At 57.9% G+C, this 13,758-nt stretch overlaps 2 long non-coding RNA genes across 2 annotated transcripts; one reads left to right on the top strand and one right to left on the bottom strand.

The window, feature by feature from the left end:
* Positions 1-6,627: 6,627 nt before the first annotated feature.
* Positions 6,628-10,043, bottom strand: LOC309632110. The gene is made up of 2 exons (XR_014246738.1): positions 9,953-10,043; positions 6,628-8,208 (listed from the first exon to the last, which is right to left on the bottom strand). It is a non-coding gene; the product is annotated as an uncharacterized lncRNA (long non-coding RNA).
* A 749-nt stretch (positions 10,044-10,792) lies between these two features.
* Positions 10,793-12,334, top strand: LOC309632103. The gene is made up of 2 exons (XR_014246731.1): positions 10,793-10,868; positions 11,339-12,334. It is a non-coding gene; the product is annotated as an uncharacterized lncRNA (long non-coding RNA).
* The last annotated feature ends 1,424 nt before the right edge of the window (positions 12,335-13,758 follow it).

Below are 13,758 nucleotides of genomic sequence, written 5' to 3'. Positions count from 1 at the left end.
ATCCTGACAGCCAAAAATCTAGGGTTCAAGTTTCAGCTCTGCCACTCACTAGCTGTGGGACTTGAGTGAGTCACTCAATCTCCCGGAGCCTCAGTTTCCTCATTGGTGGAATAGGGTTGTCCTGAGAATCCGATGAGACGAAGTGTGTAAAAGCTGTTTGTAAACAGCCAAAGTGGCATTATCGGGGTTGTGAGTGAGAAAACCTGGGTCTGAACCTTCATCTGCCAAGGGCCCTCTTAGTGAACTTGGAAAAGGCACACTCTCAGCAAACCTCAGATCTTCCCATGCCACCGAGATCTGAGGAGGAGAATTCTGTAAGCCGTGATCTATCAGGTCTCAGTCAATCCGTGGCCCAGGCGCCCCAGGTTTCCCTGGTGGCTCCAAGGTGCCTGGAGCCCTTCACTGTGGCACTTCACTCAGAACATTTCCTCAGCATAGAGAACAGATTTGTGGTTTCCAAGGGGGACACAAGAGTGGGGGAGGGATGGATTGGGAGTTTGGGGCTAGCAGATGCAAACTATTGTATATAGAATGGATAAACAACAAGGTCCTACTGTATAGCATAGGGAACTATATTCAATATCCTGTGATAAACCATAATGGAAAAGAATATGAAAAAGAATGTATATATAACTGGATCACTTGGCTGTACAGCAGAAATTAACACAACATTGTAAATCAACTATACTTCAATTAAAAAAAATAAAAAAAGAAGATGAACATTTCCTCAAAACACAGAGCCAGGGAGTTCCCTGGTGGTCTAGTGGTTAGGATTCGGCGCTTTCACGGCTATGGCCCGGGTTCAATCCCTGGTTGGGGGAAAAAACATAGAGCCAGGTCCTTGTTCCCAGCCCCCTCAAAACTTAGCCGTCCAGGCAAACAAGCACATGAAAAGATGCTCGACATCATTAGTTATCAAGGAAATGCAATTTGAAACCACAAGGAGATGTAGCTTCACACCCTCTAGAAGGCTAAAATGAAAAAGACTGGCCAATCAAGTGTTGGCAAGGATGTGGAGCAACAGGAACTCTCAACTGGTGGTAGCACATTGATAGCTTCAAATTGCCATGATGGGAGTACTTATACCTCAGAAACCAACAGAGGCTACAAATCAGGGCTTCCCTCCATTCCAAAGAGCTGGTTGTTAAACATTTACCAGCATAATTTCTGATGGAAACATGCCCATAAAGAGACTTGTACATGAATGTTCATAGTAACATAGTATTCATGATAGCCTCAAATTGGAAATAACCCAAATGTCGGCCAGCTGGTGAATGGATGAACAACCTGTGATACATCCAGGCAACGGAATATGACTCAGCAATAGAAAGGAGTGAACTAGTAATGCACGTAACAACGTGGATGAATCTCAAAGGCATTATGCTAAGTGAAAGCAGCCAGATTCAAAAGATTACATATCATATAATTGCATTTAGATGAAATTCTAGAAAAGGCAAAACTACAGTGATAGAGAGCAGATTAGTGGTTGCCAGGGGTTGGAGATGGGGTGGGGGTAGGGAGGCAGGGGAAGGAGGTTGACCTGGAAGGGGCATGAGGGAAATTTTAGGGGTGATCAAAATGTTCTATATCCTGACTGTGGTGGTGGTTACATGGGTGCATATACTTGTCAAAGCTCATCTAATTGTATGCTTAAATTGATTAATTGTATTGTATGAAAATTATACCTCAACAAAGTTGTCCAAAAAAAACCAATACCCCAAAACCTATCCATTCTGTGTCCCACTGCTTTAGGTCCTTCTCTCTGCTGACATATATGGGATACTGGTGGGTTCACGGGCTGCAGGACCAATCTTAGGGAAAACTCCTCACCTGACGTCTACAGGATAGGCCAATGGGAAAGCGATTCTGAAGCAGGAGATGTACCTCAAGTTACACCTCCTCCAAGGTAGGCCAGGGCCTGCTGGAGTCAGGGAGGGCAATACTGGGCAGAGGCTACTGTCCCATTCAGTGGCCATCCTTGCCACCTTCTGCCCTCCACATGAAGAAGTCGCTAACCTATGGAGCTGACTGACAAACCTTATGTTTCCCCCAAAGCCTAGTGGAACTGAGAGAACTGGGGTCATTGAAGCTTAGAGGAAAGATGATGGGAGGGGGGTGAGAGCAGGAAGGGAACAGGACCATGTCATTATTTACCATGTGTGCTTAGAGGGTTAGCATATGGCAGATAATAACCAGCTGTTCTCTGTCGGTTCCAGATGGATTCAGAGAAAAATGGCCTTCGTTGGTAGCATGAAAGATTTAGGTGGGCCACAGTGATGAACTTCCTGAGAGAGTTCTTGAGAAAGTGGACACGTGTGTGCTCACTCATGTAGGTGCATTTGTGTGTGAGGGCGCATGCGTGTTGTAAAACCAGAGCAGGGGAAGAAGGCACTGGATATACATAACTCCTTCTCTGGAACACTTCAGGAATTGGAAGGACAAACCTCATTCTGAAATGAGCCTGGGTCCCTCTGGGCTGGGGACAGAGCAATGGCCTCAGATCCTTTCTCTAGGTACCTTGGAGGGCAATTAGCTGGCTTGTCCATCAGTAAGACCCCCAAACCAGAAGTCTGTGGAGCCAGATGGGTACTCACTTCCATGGCCCGACCCCCCTCCCAGACGGCCCTGTGCACTCTTTTCCCCATTAGTGCAGAAAAGACCATCCATCACCAGCAGGGATGGTGATGTCACAGCTGCAGGCCTCCGAGTGCACAGGAAGACTGCTCCAACCCCTCCAAGGTGCTAAATCATTCATGGGGTAGAGAGCCCGGGTGGCAGGAGATTTACTGCTGAGGAAACACTTTAGGGACTAGTGGAAATCAATTCTTTAAAGAGATCCCATCAGCTAGCAGGTGGCCTAAGGCTGAGGCTTGGGCATGTGATAGGGACCCAGTGAAGTGGGAACTGGCAGGGGGTGGGGGCAGCTTCCCAATTCCAAAGCAGAGGATGGAAGGGAGACCAAGGCTTGGGGCCCAGGGTAGGTCCAATGTGAAGGCAGATTCCCAGCACCCTGGGCCGGGGGGATGTAACAGGAGGGGGGCTCTCAGATCTCCAGCTCTGGCTCACATACTCCTCCTGTCACCCCCTATGGGGCTTCCGTGCCCGTACCCACAGGGACTCTGCAGGTCAATAAGACAGAATAAGGAACATTGTTGGAATGTGTTTGCTGAGACTCTTGGCTCTTCAATCTTGGACTACCTCATCCCAACCAGTCTCTGCTGGAAGGGGAGTTCTAGGCCAACTTTGGTTTCTCTGAAGTGGAAGTTGGAGCATTCCCTGGCATTCATCTTCTTGTCTCAAAGAGAATGTGAGCTCCTAGGATGCCCAGTCTGTTTTATGATGTAGAATTCCAGGACTTGATTGAGCTCCTGGGGTACCATGTGTTAATTTATGTGACATCCAGAAGCAGCCTGGGACTCCTGCTGCCCCACACCATGCAGCACACAGTGGGAGCTTCATATCCAGCACAGTAGGGCTCTTCTGGTCCAAATCCAGCCCAGCTCATTTCTATAGCCACAGCATACTTCCTCCACGTGTCTTTTTTTTTTTTTTGGCTGTTGGGTCTCTGTTGCTGCGTGCGGGCTTTCTCTAGTTGTGGTGAGCGGGGGTTACTCTTCATTGCGGTGCACGGGCTTCTCATTGCAGTGGCTTCTCTTTTTGCAGCGTGTGGGCTCTAGGTGTGCAGGCTTCAGTAGTTGTGGCACACGGTCTCAGTAGTTGTGGCTCGCGGGCTCTAGAGCACAGGCTCAGTAGTTGTGGCGCACGGGCTTAGTTGCTCCGCGGCATGTGGGATCTTCCCAGACCAGGGCTCGAACCCGTGTCCCCTGCATTGGCAGGCAGATTCTTAACCACTGCGCCACCAGGGGAGTCCCCCTCCATGTGTCTTGAAAAAGAAAAACGAAGGGATGAAGGAGAAAAGGAACAGTATTTTTAGATCAGCTTTGGAAAAGCAGACACAGCTCTAGGGTTTCCTTTACAGATGAGGAAACTGAAGCCTAGAGGGGGAATGGACCTGTCCAAAGTCCATGAGATGGGAAAATGGAAAGAGAAAAGACCCCCAGAAGTCATGCTGAGCAGTTTCCACCTCCCTTGAGATGACCTTGGTCATTGCTAGCTAAAAGGGGTGATGTAGAGCAGGCAGCTGTGACGGAGAGAAAGAGACTGGGACAGGTTCTGGTCCTTGTCCTGCTGCCTGATGGGTCTCACTGTGTTGCAGGGGGATTCCTGTGGGACCCTGGTCGTGACTGCACTCTGTACCCTGGCTCATTTATTCACTCAAACACATATTTATGGAGGGCCTTCCAAGAGTCGGGCATGGGGATACAGCAGTGAACAAGACAGATGTGGTCCTTGCCTTCCTGAAGCTTGCATTTTATGTTACCTGGGACTAGTGCTAAAGGCCGGGGCAGGTAATCCCCCCAGTCCAGTCCACCCAAGGAGGCTGGGCCCAGCCCTGATCCAGCTCTACAGGGTGCTCATAGCAGCTCCACATCCTCGACTCAGGCCAAAGGCTGCTTCCTACGGTAGGGACCCCACAGTTTTCAGGGCAGGGCTCCCACTTACTGTATAAGCTGCATCTTCACCACTTTGGCCAGCCCCTCCCTCAGCTGCCCTCAGTCTCAGGAGGGCCGGTCTGAACTGGTTCCCACAGGGCAGGAGCCAATGCTGGACTCTGGCTCTAGGTAGAGCTTTGTGTGAAAAGCAGACTCCAGGAGAATCAAAGAGATTCGGGAATTCCTGATCTGCCCAGCAGCTACTCCCCACAGCCCTGCATCATCTCGGGCAGGAGGGAATCTTGGCTTGCAGCCCTTGTAGCTAAGGACCCAAGATACCCTCCTTCTAGACATCCCAGCACTTGCTTTGTGCCCACCCCTCAGGTTTGTCCCCAGGAAAATCTCTGCAGCTTCGCAGGTCCCCTCAGCCCCCCTCCCTTGGCTAGATGCCCAGGCCCACCTAGGGGACCCGGGTGTTTCTGAGGCTGGGAGCTCCGGCGGGTGGTGGGGGGGAGTGCACCCTCAGTATTTATTTCTTCACCACTGTTCTAGGAGTTCTCTCTGGATCCGCCCAACTCAGCCCAGAGGAAGAAGCCCCAGGCAAGCAGCCAGAGAACTGTGCTCTGGTCGCGGCTCTGGCCCCAATTAGGGGCCTAGCTGGGTCTCTGATCCCTCCCGTGAAAAAACCGAGGGGTTGGGTCAGACGACCTCCATAGCCCTGGGAAGGTCGGAGGGGACGCGCGGCAAACCAGATGGACCCCAAGGCCGACAGCGAGTGTCCGCGAAAATGCGGAGGCTGAGCGGAACCCGAGCGGGGGCCGGCTGGGCGCAGGGCGCCCGGGAAGCGGCTGCGGGGAAGCGCGCACCGCAGGGAAAAGGCCCAGGGGGTGCGCGCCGGGAGACGCCTCCCGCTAGGAGCGAGCGAGGAAGGACGCCGTGCCCCTGAACGGAGCGCCTCGCCCCCTCCACAGCTGTCTGCGAGCTGGGAAAAAGACCATTTCGTGCCCGTGCAGGAGCTCCGGGTTCTCAACCAAGAAAGGCGGACAACCTGACCCCCTCGAATTGGGGTGGTGACTGCAAATCTAATTTGGGAGGACGAAAAAGAACTGTCCCCTGAACAAATACTTTGCAGCTTCCAAGCGCTTGCAAAAACATTTCGTTATTCGATTCCCCCAACAGTTCTCTGACTTGGACAAGCTCCCAAATTTACAGTTGAAGAAACTGACGCTTAGAAAGGTCAGGCAGGCGCCTAACAAACACAGACGTGTTAAGTGGTTAAAAATGCAGATTATTCTAATTTGAGACAATTAAATCCTCACTCTCTGAAGCATCCCAAAACAGAAACACAGGTAAAAGCATTTGCCTGGTTTGGGGGCTGAATTATTCAGTTAAATTCTGCTTTGGACGTAGGAAGGGAAACATAGCCCGTGGCCAAAACCATTTCTGGGTCACCGACCTCTGGATAATCAGCTGAAGGCCTCGGGACCCCTCCCCCACCAACTGCAGACACAATGTCTCACAGAACCTCGGAGTTTCCGAGCCCTGGAGACATCCCCGGGCCTCGGATTGGGGTGCGAAGCTAGATTTCTAGCCAGGAGAGACCCTGGCCGAGCTCTGGCCCACAGGGCTCCTCTCTAGGGGCCATGCACCGATCTTCTCCCTCTGTTCTCCAGAAGGAAAGTGCGGTGGGTGTTTTCAGCTTATTTCGCAGAAGAGGAAACCGAGGCTGTACTCAGAGCTCCCGCCCAGTGCTCGGTCCCCTATCCCCGCCAGCTGCCTCCTCCGCTGCCTCTGCTCAAGGACACCTCTGCGGTGGGCGCTCAAGCCTTGGCTGCCCCCGGGGCCAAACTCAGCCGGGGTGTCACCTGGTGGGAAGGTGGAAGACGGAATGCTGCAAAACTGCACTGGCCGTGCCCGCTAGCTTCCCTCCCCCGGTCGCCCTCGCTCTGAGCACGCGTTCTGGACCCGCATCGCCCCGGAGCCGAGAACCCCGAGGCGCCCGCCCCGCCCCCCGCCTCTCTCCGCCCTCCGCGCCCCAGCTCGCTGTCTCTCGGGCTCAGCTCTCTCTCTCTGCGATTGACTCCTCCAGGCTTCAGCATCCCGAATCAGATTTTTCAAAAACCAATTCCTGCAGTTTCTTTTTTAACTGAAAGTTTAATACAAGCATGTGGTAAACACATACACTTCAGATAGTCCAGAAAGACGTACAGCAGAAAGTCCCCTGCCCTCTGGCCCCCGGTTCTCCTACACGGAAACCACCCCTATTTGCTGTGTCTTGGGTCTCCGGGCAGAGGCTTTTTGCGCATAAAATAACCGACACCTAGACACCCCCTCATGTATATTTTTACACAAATAGAAGCCCATGTGTCCTTTGCGTTTTTCACTTAACATCCAGGATATTTTCCAGAATATATAACGACTATATATTTTTTCCTCACTCTTTTTAAAAGCTAGATAGATTCATTCCTATGACAGGATCGCTTTTCACTTGTCTATTTTTCTCGTTGTTTCTCCATCCTTTCATTCACTCCCCGCCCCCAGCCCAAGCTGAATTTCGGGGGTTCCCCGCCCTTTGAGAACCTTACAGAGACAGTGCGCTGCTCGAAGAAAAAACGCACAAACGCACAAACACACCGTTTTTCGAAAAATGTCGGGGGATTAGTTGGGTTTCGAACACCCCTACGAGTGTCGACAGAAGCACATCACATCTAAGATTCTAGAACAAAGCCCCGAGGGCTGGGCCTGGGCTAAGATCGAAAGACAGCGCTGCGGCTCCCCCAGGGGACTGGAGCCCCCGGCACGTGGCCCTGGCGCGGCGTGGGTAGTGGTGGTGGCGAGATCTTGAAGGGGGCACCAGGAGCCTGGGATGCGGCGGCGGGGTGGGGCACCGGGAAGGCATCCCACAGGCCGGGATGCAGGGTCCGCGACAGTGATAATACGGGGTCTGTAGTTGGCAGAGATCTACGGGTCACGAAGTACGCGCGTGCCTACACGTGCATTCTTTTTCTTCCTGAGAGGTGGGAGTCACTCTACCCATTTTGCAAATGGGGAAACTGAGGCTCTGAGAAGTGAAGTGAATCACTGAAGAACGCCAGCTGGTAACTAGCGCGCAGGAGGACCCAAAGCCGGGGCTCGGTCTCACTGGGGAGTACTAGTTACGCATGTCATGAGGCGGAGAGCCAGGGTCAGCGCCGGGACCCGATCAGTCCGAGCGAGGCCAGTGACAGAATTGCCCCCGTCAGGGCGGGCCTAGGTGGGGGTGGGAGGCCTGCCTCCCACACACCCCGCCCCCCAGCCCTGCCTTGTAGAGTGGGAAGAGAGCGAGAGGCCAAGGGTTGATGGATGACCTCTTCGCCCAACATCTTCAGCACAACGGGAACTGCCATGGAGAGGGCGAGGTTGGGGGTAAGGGAAGCAGAGTGGGGCAAGGGCCAGGAAAAGAACTAAGATGGCCAGAGAGGAAAGTCGAGACGCCAAGAGAAAGAAGAGCCGTGTCCGGGGTCGGAGCTAAGGGCGCCGAGTCCTCCAGGTTGGAGTAAGCAAGGCAGTCCTTCCTAAAAATTTACGGGTCCTTCCTAAGTCCGACCCGAGGGTCGAGGAACCCAAAACTACACATCGCGGATGCACGGCTTCGGGCGGAGACGGATGTCGGTGGCGAAGCGGAAAGCGTCTCTGTAGGGGGCGGACGCCGCCGCGGGCCAAACAGACGTCGGACCTGCTGAGGGAAGGCAGGAAGTGGGCATAGGGTGCGCGGGACAGAGCAGCAAAGTGAGGACCTGAGGTCGGCCGAAGCCACCTCCTCCCCCGCCTGCGCCTGGAGCCGAAAGGGATCCGGGGTATCGGGTCCCCAGGGGCCGCCCCTTCACCGTCGAGGTCCAGCTCCGGTTACCGGCCCGGCCTGCTCCCTAAAATATGTATGAGCCCTTGCGGGTGCAGTTTCGCTGCCCCTCCCGGAGTGGGGCTGGGGGCGTCGGGGTGCTCGGGGAACCACGGGGGGAGAAAGCAACGCTGGCTCCTGAGGCCGGGGCCGTCTCGACTTTCAGCCGCGCATTTAAGAAAAGGTGGAAACTGGATCCGTCTCGGCTGCGCCCCCGCCCTGCCAGCCCCGACGGCCGGACCGCGCGGCCTGGTGGCTCGCTTTGCGCTGTGTGGTGTCTGGTTCTCAACAGCAGGTGAATGGGCTCGGGCGGGGCGCGCCGCGCACGGGAGGCGGGGCGCGCGCTATAAAGGGGGCGCTGCAGGCTGCGGGGGCCACTCGAAGCCGGCAGGGCCTGCGCTCCCGCTTTGCGGTCCCAGGCACACCGCGAGCTTACCACCCAGCATCCTACAGTCCTCGGGGACCAGGTAGGGCGCGGATGGGGACTCTGCTAGGGAAGTTCAGGGCGACCTGGCTGGGTGAGGGAATGCGTCCGGGCCGGGGAGGGGTTAATGTGGAGCCAATCACCTCCCCCCTTTGGCCTGTTGGGCCCTGTGCCTTTCTCCTGATCTCCCTAGTCCCGGCCCTGGCGCACTGCGCCCCATCTCTGGCTGCGCTGAGAGCGACACCGAGGCTGCGCGACTCGCCTGGCCAGCGCGCCTAGGGTGGGGGTCTTGCCTCCTCCTCTGGCTGCGACAACCAGGGCCGGAGCAGGCCCCACCCAGAAGTCGGACCTATTGAAGGGTTCGTATCAGCACGAGCACTCTCGGCCCCTCCCGGCTCGGAAGGGGCGGGGGTGGGAAGGACCGTAGACCTCCACCCCCATCCCACCACCACTGCCTAATCCCTTCCTTCGCTCGAGCCCAGGGCACGGTGCTAACGGTCTTCCATTTTAATACAAGAGACCTTTAGATTTGATGGGGCACCGGCCAGGAACCTTCATCTGTAGGGGCTTCTCAACCGCCAGACATTCAGGGGTCGATCGGGAGAACTAGGAGCTAAACGGGAAGAGGTCGGATTAACGTTTTATTTTAATCTTGTTTTGTACCGCGGTTGCCGTCTGGGGCAGCCAGGCGGGGCTGAGACAGGGAAGGGCGCCCAAAACAGCAGGGGGTGGGGGCGCTCGGGTGCTCAGGATGCTGGGGAGGGAGGAAGAGGCCACCCCAGCGCTGACAGCCCGGGAGTCTCCTAGCCCCTGCCCCGCCCCTCGGAATGCTCCGGGTGGTGTCCGAGCGAAGGACGGCTGAAAAGGATCTAATTCGCGCCCGCGCCCCAGCATTTGCCCGCCCCGCCCCCTCCTGGGGGAGTCATTGCCGCTGTGGGGGGGTAGGAAGGGGGATGGGAACGGGTATGGGGGCGGCTCCCCTCCCCCTCCCCCTTCTGGGACAGGCAGCCTTTGTTCACGGCGGCGGCAGTGGCCAGACACCTGTGGGGCCGCAGAGCTGCCCGAGCGCAGGTGGGCGAGGCCGTGGCGTAAGCCCCTCGTACCCACTCCAGCCTTGCGCCCCCGGCGGGTCCACTGAGACAACTCAGCCTTGCGCACCTTTCTGCGGGGGAGAGTGCGGAGATCCGTCCAGCGGCCCCACAGTGCGTCCCAGCTCCAAACGCACTTCCCTTCCCCCAGTCCAGGATCGGATTTCCAAGCTTGCTTGCTACGCTACACACACCTCTGCTAGCTCCCGGCTCAGAGGGTGGTGGGGTGGCAGGGCGCTCGGGCGCACCTCGGCCAGCTGCAACCTGGCCTGAAGGCAGGAGGCAAGGAGAGAGGGCGGACGGCAAGACCCCTTGTCTTCAGACCCGGACGACTTGGGCGAGCAGGCGGGGCTCCCGGCGTCTCCGCAGTCCCTGTCGGGCGTGCCCTGCGCTGTGCACCAACCGGAGCCACATTCAAGGTGAATCATCCAGGGCCCGCCCCCTGCCCCTCCCCCGCCTCACGGCACCTGAGCCAATGGCGCGGCGCAGGGGGCGGGCGGGGCTCAGGGGGCGGTAAACCCTCCCAGAGTCATTATCTCTGCGCTCGGCGTAGCCCATGCACCTCTGCGCCGGAGCCTGCGAGCCTCTCTCTGGCCGCGCCGTCCAGGGCACCCTGCGCACACTTTTCCTCGGGCTCCGGGACCCCCATGCCTCTCCTGCCCTACCCCGCCTGCCGCGCGGAGGCGGCTCCTCCTCAGGTGGCCGGGCCGGGGCCTCCCCCAGCAGACCTGTCACCCGACACCCAGGAAGCGCGCGGCCCCATCCCGGCTCCTCTTTGTTCCCCCGCCGGGCTCCGCGCTCGGGCGCCGCCTCCTCCAGCGTCGCGCTGTGGAGGTTCGGGGCGCCGCCTTCGGTGCGGCCCGGGCGCGCCTTGGGTTCCGTCCATTGGCCCGCTCCGAACCAGGGTACTTTTTGCCTTGTTTCTCCGGTATGGACTCCTCGCGGAGCTGGGAGGCGGCGGTGCGCCCAGCCCGGAGCCGGCGCAGGTGAGTGTCCGGGGCGGGGCCAGGTGGAGCCAGCGCCGGGAGAGGAAGAGAAGGTGGAGGCTGGCGCCCTGGGGCTAGCAGTGCTAGAACCCGAGTTGCGGGCGGGTGGCCGGGCAGGCAGGGGCTGCCCGGCGCGGGCGGCCTTCGGGGATGACGCGGCAGTGCGGCCTCCTGGCTCTCCCGCGCCTTCCGGAGTCGCCCACGCGGCCCCGAGGTCCCGGGTCCCCCAGTGGAGCTTGCTGTGAGCCCAGGGCTGTGCCCCGGACTTGGGGCGGCAGCGCGGCTTGAGGGCGGCTGGTGTTTAGCGAGGTGCTTATCGGCGCGGGCCCGCGCACCTCCCTGGGGAATCGAGCGGGGGTCCTGTAGGCTTTTCGCCGCCCTGTTGGGCTCCGGGGGAAGCGCAAGTCTGGGAGGAGGGCTGCAAACCAGAGCCGAGAGGGAGTTCCTGCTCTGAGAATTAGTTTCTTCAGTCCCTTCTCAGGGCATCACTGCAAGTCGTTACCACTTTTGTGGCCCCGGGGTGGCCCCGCCCGGTCTCAGGGGGCAAGCAGTTCTCAGACCTTCTGCTTCGCTGCCACCCATCGTGGGAGCCTCGGAGAACGCGGCTGAGACACTCTCCCCTCTTGCCCTTACTCCCATCCCTGTTTGCTCTAGGAGCACCCGAGGCCCCTGAGCTCTGCTCTGGGGTGGGCGGCGCGTCTCCAGCGCCTCACCGGTGAGCGCATCCTAGGGAGTGGGCTGGGAAGGTTCCGCCCCGGAGTCTGGGATCGCCCCATTCCGTGGCCCCCTCCAGGCTGAGCCATTCACTTTCCCTTCCCCCAGCCCTGGCATCCCTACGCCGTGTATAGACGTACCCTCCAGGGGCTGGGGGTGCTAATACTGGCTCAGAGAGATTAGGAACTGGAAGCCGGCGGTGCCCTAATCAACCTCTCCCCACCCCCATCGCCACCCCCATCAGTTAGGTGAGGACCGAGCCTCTCTGCATTCTGCCCGGCTTCGCAAAGCTCTTGAGGATTAAAAGCCCGATTTTCCTCCTGGGGGCCAGGTGGCGGATGTCTGCATTATACCCCTGGTTCTCGGGGTCGGGGGGGGGGTCACTGGGCTCAACCGGGTGCGCACCACCCTCTGCCCAGCCCGCAGTGGGCCCAACGGGCACCGAGTCGGCAGGTCTCCCAGCCGAGAAAGAAATCTATCCTGACTGTGGACCGAGCGCACCCAAAGGAACGTGGTGGCCCCATGCCCAGCTCTTAGCTGCAGCCGGCCAGCACATTCCCCGTGAGGTTGGTTCTCGGTTCAAATTCTGGCTGCTGACCTGCAGCCTCCGCTGCTTGTCTCTTTATCATTCATGACCGCCCCTTCCTACACTGAAGACCCTGGCCCTGCTACTGGGAGGGAAGGGGGAGCCTCTGGAGTCGGTCTTATGCAAAGAAGAAAAAATGCTGGGGTACCAGTCTCGCTTGTAAGAATTTCGTTTATACCTTTTCCTCTACGAAGCGGGTGAATGGGGCGCAGTGGCCCCTGGCTTGAGCCCACACAACTCCTGCCACCGTATTAATGGTGGGTGCACTGGCATCCAGGACAGCGAGGAAAGCAGCTTTGGGCCCCTCCCCTGCGACCTCATGGGGAGAAACGGCGGCAGGTACTGCGTCCCGGGCATGTCCGGGGGCCTCAACCACTCCTAGCCTCCAGCCCCTTGGACCTCAGGGACATTCGATGGAGACCCCGTCGCTGCCGGGAGCGGGTGGCGCAGCTGGGATCCGGGACTCCAGAATCACTGCGTAGAAGTCAAGGGGAGAGCCTGGGGGCTTTAGGATGGCCAAAGACCCGGAATCTCGGAGGGCTCGGCCTCTTGACCTCTCAGGAGCCCTTAGCACAGGAGGGGAACATGGGACCTGCTCTGTGCTCCAGGGCGCCTGCGCTGAGGGAGGGAAACCTCTAGGGGAGGTGAGACTCGATGTCAAGATGTCCTAGTACAGTGCAGGATGGTGGGGCTGAGACCACCGGGGAAGGAGTTTGTCAGCAGAGACCTTGTAGGGTGTGTAGGATACAGGAGACCCTCAAGTGTTTTGGGCAGTTTGCTGGCACTGGTGTCAACCTGCCCCCCTCGCCTGCCCCCCCGCAGGTCAGGTCTCCTTTTGACCTGCGCCGGCCCTGGGTGTTCTTTTCTTTGCCAGGAGCTCACTCACGGCCAGGGTGGGAGATGGGGACCAGCCTCCTCGGGGACCTTATCTTCATCTTCCCACTCCCAGAAGTGGATTTCTGTGCCTTTGGATTTCAAGGTCAGGGCTGTGTCGTCCCCCCACCCCGCCCCCCAGGGAGGGAAGAGGAGGTTGCTCTGAGGACTCCTCTCAAACCTCAGTTTTCCCTCTTGACCTTTCAAACGAGATTTTTGTTGCTTACCACCCTCCCAGCTCTCCTTGCCCCCCATTTTCCACAGAGCGGGGAGATCCTGCTTTCCCAGGGGCCCAGGCCTGAGCCCACCTTAGTTGAAATTGGAGACATACTGCAGGGCCCTGGGGCTTGACCCCAGTGGGGGTGGCAGTCGTGGCGCCACCCAGGCACTGCGGCACTGGGGCCGGCCTGCCGCATTCCCGTTAGCAGGGGTGAGGCAGGCGCAGGGGAGGAGCCTTGCCCAGCTCTGCACTGAGAAATGGAGGCTGGAAGGGGATTTGGCCTTGGAAGCTGTTCTCTGCAAAGATGAGGAAAACAGAGACCGAGTGCCTCCACAGAGATGCCACGTTAGTCAGGAGAGCACCTAAGAACCTGGCGACCTGTTATGGCGCCCTTACCTGTGGTCGCTTTTACTTCCAGGGCTGGGGAGAGCAGAATCCATAACTACAGTCCTCTCCTCAGACCTCTGCCTGCTCCTTGGTTGCCTGGTGCCAGGCTA

Source organism: Balaenoptera borealis (genome assembly GCF_965194805.1).
Source record: "Balaenoptera borealis genome assembly, chromosome: 7".
NCBI classification, from domain to species: Eukaryota; Metazoa; Chordata; class Mammalia; order Artiodactyla; family Balaenopteridae; genus Balaenoptera; species Balaenoptera borealis.
Note: the sequence above shows the minus strand (reverse complement) of the source record. Positions and strands in the feature narration are given on the sequence as shown.